Source organism: Rhamphochromis sp. 'chilingali' (assembly GCF_963969265.1).
Source record: "Rhamphochromis sp. 'chilingali' genome assembly, chromosome: 9".
Taxonomy (NCBI): Eukaryota; Metazoa; Chordata; class Actinopteri; order Cichliformes; family Cichlidae; genus Rhamphochromis; species Rhamphochromis sp. 'chilingali'.
Genome location: NC_137936.1, coordinates 37,011,855 through 37,026,346, shown reverse-complemented (window position 1 = coordinate 37,026,346; position 14,492 = coordinate 37,011,855).

The window sequence follows — 14,492 nt, the reverse complement described above, 5'->3', positions numbered from 1 at the left end:
ATTAGTTTGTTGAGAACTAAAAACAAAATCATTGCGTTACCCTCATAAGAACTGATAATACCCAGTGTTGGTCAAGTTACTTGAAAAAAGTAATCAGTAACTAATTACTGATTACTTCCCCAAAAAAGTAATCCCGTTACTTTACTCATTACTTATTTTCAAAAGTAATTAATTACTTAGTTACTTAGTTAATTAGTTACTTTTTAAAAACACGATTTACAACCTGAAGAGGTGATAAAGTGATAGATCTTTCAGCCCAATTCTACTTTTTCTGCATAATCCATCATACAAAATGTAATCAAATGGAAAAGTCTCTTTTTAAAACTTGTTTTATTAGTTTTAATCTTTTAACTTTATGCATCAAGCAAAGATTTAATTATATGCAACATTCTCTGACTGGAAGAAATTCGTTTAACATTTAAACCTATTTTCTGCACATTCCAGCACATAAAATAAAATATTTTTGTGTTTACACTCAGTCTTTCAAATAGATGCAAGTAAAACACAGCAGAACATAAATAAAGTCAAAGACTCAGCGGTCCTGTTGCTCTATTTTCACCTGTAAAGCAGGGGCAGGCGGAGGTTTACCCTGGTGCAGGTGTGCCGCGGTCAGTGGAAGAATCCGCGAGTTTCTCTGTGAGTTTCTCATTACGTCGTAGCTACTCGGTGCTTGCTCGGAAGTTTAGGGGTTTTTTCGCTGTAAAAAGAAGTTTTCTTCCCACGCACAACGGACACTAATGTTTTTGTCACTTTTTATGGAATCAAACTCAAAGTAAGGTCAGTACTTCCACGCTTTAAACGCTGCACGCTCATACTCTCTCCCACAATCGATATGTGATCCATTGTTGATCTGCACACAGCTGTTGTCACGAACGGCGCACTCGCTTACGTCAGTGTCGTGAGACATTCTCGCAAAAAATCACGGTTTTAGTAACGCAGTAACGCAGCGTTCCTACGGGAAAGTAACGGTAATCTAATTACCGTTTTTGCAATAGTAATCCCTTACTTTACTCGTTACTCGAAAAAAGTAATCAGATTATAGTAATGCGTTACAAGTAACGCGTTACTGCCCATCTCTGATAATACCTGAGTAGAAACTTTGTTTGGCCTTGTTGATGGAGTCTTTATACTGAAGTATGGTATTTGTAGTTTTCTGCATCAACAGTTAAACCAGATTTCTTGTATGTACGCTCTTGCTGCCGAGCTTTGGCCTTCAATGCTCGAGAATGTCAACATCAATGTTCTTGATGTTGCGGAACAAGATGAGATGGGTTGGCTTGGTAGAGGAGCAGCTGAGAGTGAGGTTAAATGAAAGGAGGAAATGGTCAGTTATGGGAATTTCATCAGCAGAAAGATTTGAGGGCGTAAGACCAGAACAGCAGATCAAGTCCAAGGTGTGTCCTTTGGAGTGAGTGGGAAAGTCAATAAATTGTTTAAATCCAAAGCCCTTGAGACAGAAGGAAAAGTCTCTGGTGAGCAGAAGGTCCAGTGAGCTCATATGCAAGGCACTCTAGGGAGCTTAAAGTATCAACATTAACTGGCAGGACTTTCAAGTGCTGGCGAAAAATGATCATGAGGCACCCCCCCACGACCTGAGCAGCGAGGTTTAAAAAGTAAACAAACCCCTGAGGAGTGGATTTATTTAGCTGAGAAAAGTCATCGGGTTGTTTCCAGGTTTCAGTTAAACAGAAAAAGTCAAACTTACAGTCAGATAGGAGGTCTTGGATGAGAGGTCCCTTATTTGTCAGTGAGCTGATATTTAGAAGACCAAAGTTGAGTGGAGAATTTTCTTTTTTGCTAATTGCGGTGGGTGTCCTGGTCAGGTGGGCTAGAGATCGGTGGTTGACAGCCCGATCAGAGGTCCTGCGAGGGCAGCGAGTAGCAGACCAAAACGATTTAATTCCACTGGAGTTGAGGAAAATTCTGCGGGACCCACGATGGACGTATCTCCGGCGAGGCTGGAAAGTGATGTCCGGGTGGCAGTGGAGCGCCGCCGGCAATGGGAGCGACAGCTGTCCGCGAATGCGCAGGAGCTCAGCGGACATATAGCGGAGCAGTCCAGCATCAGGACAATCCAGAATAGTGCCGACCAGCTCAAAAACATCTCGGCCCACATCTATCCCAAAAAGGTAGACATCTTCAATGTCCTCGATCGACAGTCCCGCCAGGCACACGACACTCCAGTTTTTCCACCCGTCCATCGTGTATCTGGCAAGGAATGTCCTTCCAAGACAATCAGGCTCCCCTTAATTCAGCTTTCATCTTTCTTTTTGTTATTATATTTGTAGACTTGCTTTTCTGAACTCAATAAAAGCTGCTTTTGGATATATGGTCCGCACAAGTCAGCCACTAAAAACAAACCTGTCACGGTTCTGGGTCAGGTTGACCCAGTATTTTGAGTTATGTTTTGGTTTATTTTTGAATGATTGTTCTTTATGTTTCTCTGGTGCTTTGTTGGGTTTTATGATGAATCTGCCTTTCAAGTTACTTTGGTGTGTTTGTTTCCTTATTCTCTTAGTGCTTGTGATGATTATGATGATGTTCTATGTTCCAGCTTATTCTGGTTTATTCTTAGTTCTGCCCGTGTTAAGTCTGTGTTTCTTAGTCTGCATCCTTGTGTCTTATTTCCTGTTTTATTGTGAAAGTCTATGTCTTATGTTAGTGTGTGCCGCTTTGCTCCCCCTGTCTCGTTAGTCCAATTTCTCCCAGCTGTGTCTCCCTCCTGTTGCCCATTCCCTGATTACCACCCTGTGTATATTAGTCCTGTGTTTTCCTGTGCTCAGTGTCGCGTCGTACCCTCAAGCTGTGTGTTTCCTCGTGTGCCTCGCTGCAAAGTGTGAGTTTATAGTTTTCCCAGTTTAGTTTAGTATGCTTTTCCCCTGTCAGCAAATAAAGCTGAGTTTTTTGAGTTCATGCCTCGAGTCTGAGTGCCTGCATCTTGGGTCCAACTCCTGCCTGCCACACAGCGATTCATGACAAAACCATTTTAGAATATAATTCATTATTGTAACCTACTTGAAGTACAATTAGAGAATCATTCTGTGAATTTTACTTGTTTCTTTCTTGAGGTTTTTCTGCTTTCCCAAAAAAGGAGCAGTTCTAAAAAACATTCTTACAACACCTATTACTGTTGGCACCTAATAATTGGCCCTCCATGATGCAGGCTGTGCTGGAGCATTCTTCTTGTTAAAAGGGAGTTTTTCCTTCCCACTGTCTATTAGATCGACATGATAAAATAAGTAAATATACAGAGTAGCACATTAAACATCATGAAAACAGTTTGAACAAACTGATAACACTCGAATGTCACATGATCTGATTGGTTTCTTCTAATTAGTGGGGTGTGTAAATAGTGACATTTGCTGGAAAAGGGAATGGGCATTTAGAGGCTTTGCTGTTGATCGTTCTCTCTTCTGTTCTCTCAGTTTTCATGTACACCTCTAGACATGTAGCCACATCAAATTAATTTAAGGTGACTGTGAATGATTTAAAAAAAATCTTTTGATGTTTTTCAGTGTTTTTGCGGATATGAAAATCTGACAGGAAACAACTGTGCTAAACAAAGACACCATGAAAAGTGATTGCAACTACTGGAGGTTTCTGAAATCTTCTTTGGAAATTTCAAAACTATCACTGTCACCATGCTGGTTTCTAAACAATAAACAATAAACAAACCAAAAAAGACTTGATAAGGAGGTCTAAGTTTGACAGTGAAACAGTTTGCTAAACTTGTCAAATACACGCCGTAAGTCAATGAGCTTAAAACTGATAATATTGCTTTCTCCATTCTGCCCATTACCCAACTTAGGATAGGGAGCCATCTGGGCTAGCCTACTCCACACCCCACCTCTGTGAGCAGATGATGAAATCAGCCTTGACCATCTGTGTCCCCGGCCTATGCACCACCTTAAATTTAAAAGGCTGGAGAGCCACGTACCACTGGGCGATCCAGGCATTGGCATCCTAATAGCAGAGAGAGTCGACTGTCCATTGGATGGCCATGAACTACTTCTTCACCGCACAGAACCAAGCGTCTCCTCCAACAGGGTCCTTCTGATATACACCACAGGGTGGTGCCCCCCTTACCTGCAGGGGCAAAACGGCCCCCCTGTTCGAGGAGTCTCTCTGCAGAATAAAAGGGAGGGGGAAGGGGTTCCCTACAGAGAGCCTTCTTAACCTGCACGAATGCCTCCTGGGACTGCTCCGTCCACTGGACCAGATCTGGGGCACCCTTTAGGGTGAGATCAGTCAAGGGGCTGCTCAGGTCAGCCAGCGCCAAGTACCGCCTCACCTCCTTTTTGGCCATGGGAGGTGGGCAGGATATGATGGCTGCTGTTGTATCCATCTGCGAGAGCACCAGATATCCCAGATAGAGTCCCTCTCTCTGTTGAACTGCGAACTTTTTCAAATTAGGTTTAAGTCCAGCATGGCCCAGGGACTCCAGTAGTGCGGCCACTCGCTGGACATGCCCCACCCAGGTGTCGCTGTGGATGATAACATCCTCCTAATAAAGCAGCACATTATGCCACGTGTACATTCAGCACCCATTCCATGTGGCGTTGAAAGGTGGCTGGTGCTCTGAACAAGAACAGAAGTGTGATAAATTCGTAAACACTGCACGTTGTGAAGAAGACTCTTGGGAATCTGCCAGTGACCCTTGGTTAAATCAAGTGTAGAGACAAAATGTCGGTCCAAGAGCTCATCGACACGGGCATCAGATCAGCATCAAACTGTGACACTTAATAAACATACACAGATACAGAGTGATGCATGAAACATTATGATAACAGTGTGAACAAACTGATCAATGGGAGTTGTGGTCACATGATCTCACTGGTATCTTCTGCACTCAAAAAAAGGAAATTGGGTAGTTGTTACATTTACAAAAGTCTAACTTGTCATTTGAACAAAATAATTTTGTGTTTCTATGGAGAACACAATTAAATCATGTTGGATCTGCATGAAATTCAACAACTTTCTTCTTGTTCAGATGACATGACACAATCTAGGAAGAGTGGTTAGTTGCCTGGACTCATGAAATTCACAAAAACACACGAGATTTCAAACCACAGGAAGACAACCACACACACACCACGTGTATGCTGTTACTATTTATTATGGTTTAACTTGTCAAGGACAAAAACATAAAGAAAATTCTGCATCATAGGTTTCCTACATTTGTTAAGTCTGTATTAACAGCTCAATGCCATGGTGGGTCGTGCTGTTGACCTCTCCGGGATGTAACCTGCCCCTCTTACCAAATCACTTCCGGAGCCCAGATAGATAAGAAGATGGGTGGATTGGAAGTTGCTGTAAATCCGTTGAATTTTTGTTGAACATTATGTAATATGAATACAACATGTACTACAGATGTAAGTTACATTTGTTCATTTAAGAAGATTATCGTTGGTGTAACAAACAAATATTTTACTAGGTCATGTAACAAGACTGAATTTTGATGTGCCAAAGTGATATAAAATAAAAAATAAATAAATTTAATTAGACTAACTTGGTACAAACATGTTGATTGAATAAAAGTCAACTTAATTGAATGTTAATGTTACTATTATGTTAAACCTACAAACATATCGTGTTGAAACAACACATTCAAGATGGATTAATAGAACATGATTTGTTTCGATGGAATATAAGTGGCAAGATAAAATTACGTTCATCCAATGAATTATTTTTTTGAGTGGGGTGTGGAAATAGTGACTTTTGCTGGAAAAGGGAATGGGCATTTAGAGTTTTTGCTAGTGAATTTTCTCTGTGTTCAAATTTTTTCATGCATACTGCTATACATGGAGCCACATCAAATTGATTTAAGGTGGGTGTGAAGGACATTAAGAATGGATGGGGTTTTTGGGGGGTTTTTTGTGAAGGATGTTAAGAATGGATTTTTTTTAGGGTTTTTGCACAGATGCATTGTGGATACATCTCTGGCCTGATGAAAAACTGACATGGAACCATTGTGGTAAAACAGATGGCATAAAAAGCAGATGTAACTACCACAGTTTTCTGAAATCTTCTTTTGAAATTTCAACATGATCACTGTCACCATACTGGTTGCAAAAAAAAAAAGAAAAAAAAAGGAAACAACAGTTTGCTCAACTTGTCAATTACAAGTCATGCCAATGAGCTCAACACTGATAATCCTCCTTTTTTATACATTTTATGACAAAGTTTTATCAAATAAACTTCATGTTTTTTTCAATGTGATCACAAAAAAGTGACTGAGTCCATCCACTCAGCAGGAAAGTGTTAGGTACATCTGTGTGGCAGGTGGAGGGTTAGAGGCCAACAACTTTGACCACAATGTGGGACATAGAGGGGTTAGAGTGACAAATGAAGAAACCTAAAAACAAATTTAGAGGAAAGCTTTAATAAGGGTCAAAACCTGCTTTGTCCATTTTAATAAAACAGGTAAGCTAAACAGATTATCCAATCCCCCTGTGCTTCCCCCCTTTCTTTTCACTTTCTTCTTATCTCTCAGCTGCCTACAGCAATAATTAGCTCTTCCTCATCCAGGCTCTGCTGGAGGTTTCTTCGTGTTAACCGGGAGTTTTTCCTTCCCACTGTCACCAAAGGATTGTTTATTGATTAGGTTCTATTTTTTAAAAGGTTTTGGGGGTTTTAAATTACAATACATTATTGTTGTGATTTGGTACAACATAAACAGAAGTGAATGGAAATTAATTACAAGCACCACCTTGATTTTTTCCATTAATATATTTATTCTCCTGAAGATTCACTTCAAACCATGTGCTCTAACCTTTTAATTCAGCTTTCATCGTTCTTTTTGTTATTATATTTATAGACTTGTTTTTCTGAATTCAATAAAAGCTACTTTTTAAAGATATATGGTGCTCACGAGAAAGCCACTAAAAAGCAACCATTTTAGAATATAATTCATGATTATACACAGGACTCGAACACAAAGAGTGAACTTAAAATGGTAGCTTTATTGTTGGGAGAATCATTCATAGAAACAAACTAAGACCCTGAACATGAAAATTAAACTAAACCACTTGGAAACCAGAAAGACAGCCAGATTTACAATACATGAGGAGGTACGGTGTGGGGAAAACACAGGGCTTAAATATACCAGGGAATAACGAGGGGATGGGAAACAGGAGGAGAGCACAGCTCGGACTAATCAAACATGACAAGACAAAGGGGCAACACTTAAAACACAGGACACAGACTATCAAAGAAAAAGAGGAAACAAGAGACATTCACAAAGACGCCGACTTGACACTGAGACAACTGACTGGGGGGACAGAGGGCACAGACAAGTGACTACACGAGGAACACGGGGAAGGCAAAGTAACAGAAACCTAAGGAACTAAGAATAACACAAGCGGAACACAATAAAGAGAATGAAAGTAACAATAATCAAAGAACATAAATTAACCAACAAACATAAAACCCTGGGTCACAGACCCAGCACCGTGATAGTTTAGCAGTATGTCTGTTACTGTAACCTACTTTAAATACAATTAAGTGCAATTATAAATTTTTTCTGTGAATTTTAGATGTTTTCTTAATGTGGCTTATCTGCTTTCACAAAAAAAGAAACAATTATAAAAACCATTCCTCCAACACCTATTACTATATGCTAATAGTTACTACTTTGATGATTACTACTCACATAATGTTAGACAGGTCTGCAGGAAGGAGAGCAGAAAGGTGAAGATGTCCGTGCAGAGTGCAGGGAGATCCGCGAGGACTCCACCTTCTCTGCTTGTCTTTCTGTAAAAGTCACCACACACCACTGATTCAATTCAATTCACTTAAATTTTATTTAAATTAGCGTCAAATCACAACAGTCTTCTCAAAGCACTTCTAAGGCGCCCCCAACATACAAACAAAACTGACCAATCAGAAGACCCCCTGTGAGCAAACACTTTGGAAACAATTGGAAGGAAAAATTCCCTTTAATAGAAGAAACCTCCAGCACAACCAGGCTCAGGGAGGGGTGGTCATCTCCTGTGACCAGTTGGGGTGAGAGGAGGAAGACAGGGCAAAAGACATACTTACTTTACTTACTTACTTACTTACTTACTTACTTTACATGCTGTGGAAGCGTGCCAGTGGAAATAATGATGTATGATTCAATGCAGAGAGGTCTATTAATTAAGAAGCAGAAAGTTAGACGTCATCCAGGTCTTTATGTCTTTAAAACATTCCTGCAGTTTAACTTATTGGTGTGTGTTATCTGGCTTCATGGGTTGATAAAGTTGGGTGTAATCTGCATAGCAGTGAAAATGTATGCTTTGTGTTCTGAATGATACTGCTTAAGGAAAGCATGTATAATGTAAAATGGTGTAGAACTGGAACCCTGTGGCGCTCCATAATTAGAAATTTATAGTGTAAAGAAGACTCTCCATTTGCATGAACAAATTGTAATCTAATAGATAGATATGATAAAAACCACTGCAATGGTACTGAAAATAGCTGTCTTTAATGTCACGTCTGTGAGACACAATTATGAGTATTTTTTTTCCTTTATTATTACTAGTATCTATCATTACTAGTTAACGTTAAAGGATTGGCTCAACAGTGTTTTGACTTTTTGTCAGCCTGCCTACAGTGCTGAAGAGAAACCTAGGGTTGTTCTTATTTTCTTCAGTGATAATTAATAAGATGTCCTAGCTTTATGGGGGGTTGCTGAATTAAAGAAAGGAATTAAAGATGGCTGTAAAAGAAGTTAGGATGTTGAAGTTGGTCAGGTTTATAGTCTAGCTTTTTTTTTCTTTGTTTTTAGAGAGATTTTGCACAGATGCATAGTGAATACATCTCTGGTCTGATGAAAAACTGACAGGAAACCATTGTGCTGAACACAGACAGCAAGGAAAGCCGATGTAACTACCGCAAGTTTCTGAAATCTTTTTTTGAAATTTCAAGATTATCACCTTCACCATCCTGGATGCAAAAAAAACAAAAAAATCAGACCTGATGAGAAGATCTCGAGCTTGACTTGTTGATTAGCAAATGAGCTTAACACTGATAATCCTGCTTTCTTACACGTTTTATGACAAAGTTGTATGAAATAGAAGAGCCACGTCCACAGGACAAGACTCAGCAGTCCATCTGCATCTTAAGGGCAAAGGTCACTCTTTCGAGGATGCCAATGTTCACATTTTGGACAGAGAGGACAGATGGTTTGAAAGAGGAGTGAAAGAAGCCATCTATGTCCACTGTGAGCGACCATCTTTGAACAGAGGCGGGGCTTATGACACCAACTCTCTGCCATCTATAATCCAGTTTTGAGATCCCTTCCCAGACGCCTTAACGCCCACTCACATCCTGGGCCATCTGATCTCAGGAATTCGCATGATAAGGTGGGGCCAGGTTTCACAATGAACTCACCCGAAACTCTGGTTGATTGGGACCCACACCCAGTTTCACACCTTGGCTCAGGCGATTAGAGGATCATCAGGGGGTCCTTTTGTCCCTCTGTGGGGGGTCACTCCCACTAGGTTTATATCTGGGACTCCCCACCATTTGACCTTAGAACTGAAGAAGCTTCTCGGATGAGAGGTGAAACGTCTTCAAGCAACTTAAAGAAGTCCAGACTCTTTTCTTTGCAAGCTCCTTTGACTGTATGAAATAAACTTCATTTAGTCAATGTGACCACAAAAAAAGAAAAGAAAAGAAAAATGACTGAGCCCATCAAGTCAGCAGGAAAGTGTCAGGTAAATCTGTGTTGGAGGCCGGCAACTAAGCTGGAGTCCTACCAGTAGCCACGCAGAAGGTCAGCAACAGTGTTGATGATGGCGACATTCTGGAAGCCAGCAGCAACAGCAAAGTTGATGGGACTTTATTTTTTCCAGCCTGTAAGGTATTTAGTTCATTTATAAGCTATGTTTTGCTTCCAGGCTGTGACAGATGTTTTTATGCTCTCTGTGAGCCCAGAGAACTGAACAAGAAATGCTTTGAAATTAGAATAGAATAGAATAGCTCTTTATTGTCACTGTTACAAGAACAATGGAAGTCAGTTTGGCATCTCTCCGTGTGAAATACACAATAGCCTAAGTAAGTATTTACATAATAACACAGACAGATTTACATTTACACAAGAAAGATATGTACAACTTAGTCATACACCTGCATACATATAGATACACCCATACATACATACACATACATACACATATGTATATATTAGGGGTGCAACGATATTCGTATCGATATTGAACCGTTCGATACAATGCTTTCGGTTCGGTACGCATATGTATCGAACAATACAACATTTGTAATTTATTTTATCAACTTTCCTTCTGACGATGCTGTCTGTGTTGAGCGCTCAGTGAATCTGCGTTCGACTACTCCGCCTAGGCTGCACTGTCGAGCGCAGATCCACTGAGCGCTCAACACAGACAGCATAGTCAGAAGGAAGAGCGCAGGGCACCTCCCCCACCCTCATTCAGATCTGGCGTTTGGAATTTTTTTGGTTTTCATGTGATGTATGACCCTGAAGGTAAGCGAGTCATGGACTAAAGTAAAACAGTATGTTGGATGTGCCATGCAATGCTCAATTACATGGGTGGGAACTAGTGTGTTAGCACAGTTAGCTCGTTAACGTGTTGGCCGTCTAGCCCCATGCACGGGGCGATCGGCGGTAGCTCGTTAACGGAGATTTGCCGTGTTGTGGCGTTAAGGTCATTTCAACGAGATTAACCTGAAAGCACTAGTGGGAACACAACGAATATGACTGCACATTTACGCCGACATCATCCTAGTGCAAAGACAAAAACAACAAGCATGCTACTAACTTTAGCCGAGTCATTTAGACAGCTGTTAGCACGTGATTCTTCTTATGCTGCTGAGAATATAGCCCAGAAGAAGCGGATAGTATAGCTTTTATTTTGGAAAGAGACATTTCTCTGTAATAAACTCTCTTTTCCAAAGATGAGTGATTCCTCAATCAGATACAGGGCTTGCAAAATCGCTAGCCCGACGTCCCGGAGCTAGCGATTTTTCCAGTCGGGCTACCAAAATCTCTCTGCCCTGCCCGTCGGGCTATTGTAGGAAAAATATATGTCAATGCTTTTGCATTCTTTCAGAAATGTAGCTGGGTAATTATGTCATTGGCATCGGTGAGCCACTGTCAATATGTGACATAGTATTTAGTATTTATTTATTTATTGTCATTGTCAAGAACAATGAAATTGCGTTTGGGGCTTCCATACAACCCAAAAAAAGAAGAAAATAATAAATACCCCTTAAAACCCAAGTGTACATATTTAACCCAGTGTGACTCCAATGCAATAAGACAATCCTTAGCAATAATGTTCGTAGAAATTCAGACAAAGACCTGAGAAACATGACAAAATACAACAATGCAACCCATTCAATATTATTGTACTGTGAGATATGATATCAGATATGATAGTTATCTATTTAAGAAAGGGGGGGGGGGGCAGGAGGGGGAAGAGAATAAAGATATGATGCACCAATGCAGACCAGTTCATTGCTATTAAGAAGTTGGATATGGTTATTGTCCGTGAGAGGGGGGCAGAGAGTTCAGGAGCCTCATATTGAAATCGCGTTTGAATTTGCGCTTGTTTTTTTGCTTTCACTTTGCAATGACAGCACTGATCTGTGAGTGATGATAATTTGTGCACCAATTCCTCTGACATCGTCTTATTAATCGTTAGCTTACTATGCAAACATGACAAGTGAAATCTCCCGCAGCTTAAACATGTGAGAAGAAGCCCAGAAGAAGCGGATAGTATAGCTTTTATTTTGGAAAGAGACATTTCTCTGTAATAAACTCTCTTTTCCAAAGATGAGTGATTCCTCAATCAGATACAGGGCTCGCAATATCGCTAGCCCGACGTCCTGGAGCTAGCGATTTTTTCAGTCAGGCTACCAAAATCTATCTCTGCCCTGCCTGTCGGGCTATTGTAGGAAAAATATATGTCAATGCTTTTGCATTCTTTCGGAAATGTAGCTGGGCAATTATGTCATTGGCATCGGTGAGCCACTGTCAATATGTGACATATTGAAATCGCGTTTGAATTTGCGCTTGTTTTTTTGCTTTCACTTTGCAATCATGCGAACTGTGTATAGAGAGCGACAGCACTGATCTGTGAGTGATGATAATTTGTGCACCAATTCCTCTGACATCGTCTTATTAATCGTTAGCTTACTATGCAAACATGACAAGTGAAATCTCCCGCAGCTTAAACATGTGAGAGGTTGATCGCGCAGAGAATCGCTGAGCTTATGTGAGTACGTGTGTAAAAGCAGCAGGATTTATATTTGACTACGATGACCTGGATGACTGAGAACCTTCACAGACAGATATATATTTTAGTTCTGCTGAGCCAAATAAGACAGGTCAGGGTGAAGAAGTGACAGCCAAAGAAAAGCTTACCACAAAACGGAGAAGTTATGACAAATCAGACTATAAGGCAAAAAGAAAGTGCAGCTTTATGGTTTCATGGACAAAAGAATTTCTGTGGCTGCAATATGACGAGCTAAATAACCAGGGCTGCACATAAGTGGTCCGCAGGTGCGCATTCGCTGTCAAAATAAAAAACATGCACAAGGGTTAGGGTTAAATTTAAAAACTGTACTTTTGAGTTAAAATATATATTTATAATTTTAATAAATGACAAATTAAAAAGGCATGAACATTTTTTTGTATCGAAAAAATATCGAACCGAACCGTGAATTTTGTGTATCGTTGCACCCCTAGTATATATACATGCATACGCATGCGTACGTACATACACACACATATTTCCACATACACACTTACACATATTTATACAGACCCATGCATGCCATCTGAGGAGCAGGTGCATTGTGAGGTGCAGCGTGTGATCAGTGATATCCCACATTGAGTGGGGGGTGGGGGGTGCTGTTGCTACTATAATAAATATGGTTATTACAAATACAGTTTACAGAGGTAGGAAGGTTGGTTGCATTATAGTATAAATAGAGATATGATGAATAAATAAAATGTAATGTCCATGAGTACTATACGCTCGGCTTGACACAGGGCAGGAGGAAAGAAACAGACATAGGGATGAGACAGACAGAAGAGATAGAGAGGGCAAGAAGCATGATGGACTGGGGAGAATGCACATGACAGACAGCGGAGACATGGAATGAAACACAAGGAGGGGAACATGTGAACAGAAAAGGGAGACAAAACATAAGGACATGATTAGGACCTGGAGAACGAGGGAGTGAGAGACACTGAGGGGGAGAGAGCAATCATGGACACAGAGGAAGACCAAACACAGACATGACTGTGGAAATATACACAGAGGACATGTGTTGGTTCTTTTATGAAAGAAGACGATCCACACAGACTCTAAATATGACTTTATCTTTCCTTTATTCAAACTATCAAAGGTTTGAATTAAAAATCTCTTTGCTCCGTAGATGATCTAAAGGAACAAAGAGCACCATACCCAGACTGTAAATGCTTTTTATTATGTGTGATAAACAGGACACTGAGGTGATTGTTAAAAAATTGGATGAAAGCCACGGTTTCCTTATTTGGCTGAGATCCAGCACTTCAGCTCACATTTCCTCTTCTGCAGTTTTTGGGGCATCTCATTATGTGGAGACGCCACCTCACCCATCACTGTGGCAACCACCTCTCACCCTCTGGTCATACCTGCATAAACAGATAGTGAGAAAAAGGTCTGGAAGATGAGTGGAAGATGGGGTGGGTGCAGTTTTCTCTGAGGTGGGGTCAGGTGGGCTGTCCCGGGCTCTGTGGGGCTGAGCGGCGCTGCTGCACTGGGCCCCCTTTCCCTGGAGGGTTGCAGAGTATGGGGGTGCCTACTGGGGTCAGCAGGGGAGCTGGCCACAGGGAGGGGCCCCTCCCTTCCTTCCCTCCCCATCTCCAGCTGCCTCCCTCTTCCCGCTCCACCACAATCACCCACACATGCAGGGCCTTGGGGTAAAGATGTGTCACCAGGGTGCAGGGGAGGCACCCCCCCCCCCCCCCCCCCCTCTGTCCCCATCTGGCTGCCTGTGCCTCAATTTTATCTCACAACTTAGACATTCTCATTACTCACACTCTCATAACACATACATATAGGATCTTGGGGGTGGGCACGCTACACGGAATCCAAAAGACCATCAGGGTGTCGTCGTTGCCCACCTCTCAATTTTAAATACACGTAGACATTGAGGGCTATCAGGAGGGGCTATGCGCTTACCTGCTGCTCTCTGGCAGGTAGCTCCATGCCCTCCTGGGTTTTAAAGGCACCTTAGAACACACATGCATCAACACTACATATGAGCGGGCGGAGGGAGGTTTGGAGTCTTCACACACCCCCGTTCTCTGCGGCCTGCTGGAGCGGGGGGGCTAGGAGGAGCAGTTGGCCTTCCGACTGGGGTCTGGAATGTAGCTGCTGCAGAGACTCAGGTCTTTTGGAGTGAAGGGCCCACTCCTGAAGACCTTCTATGACTCTGTGGTGACCTCAACCATCTTTTATGGTGTGGTCTGCTGGGGTGGC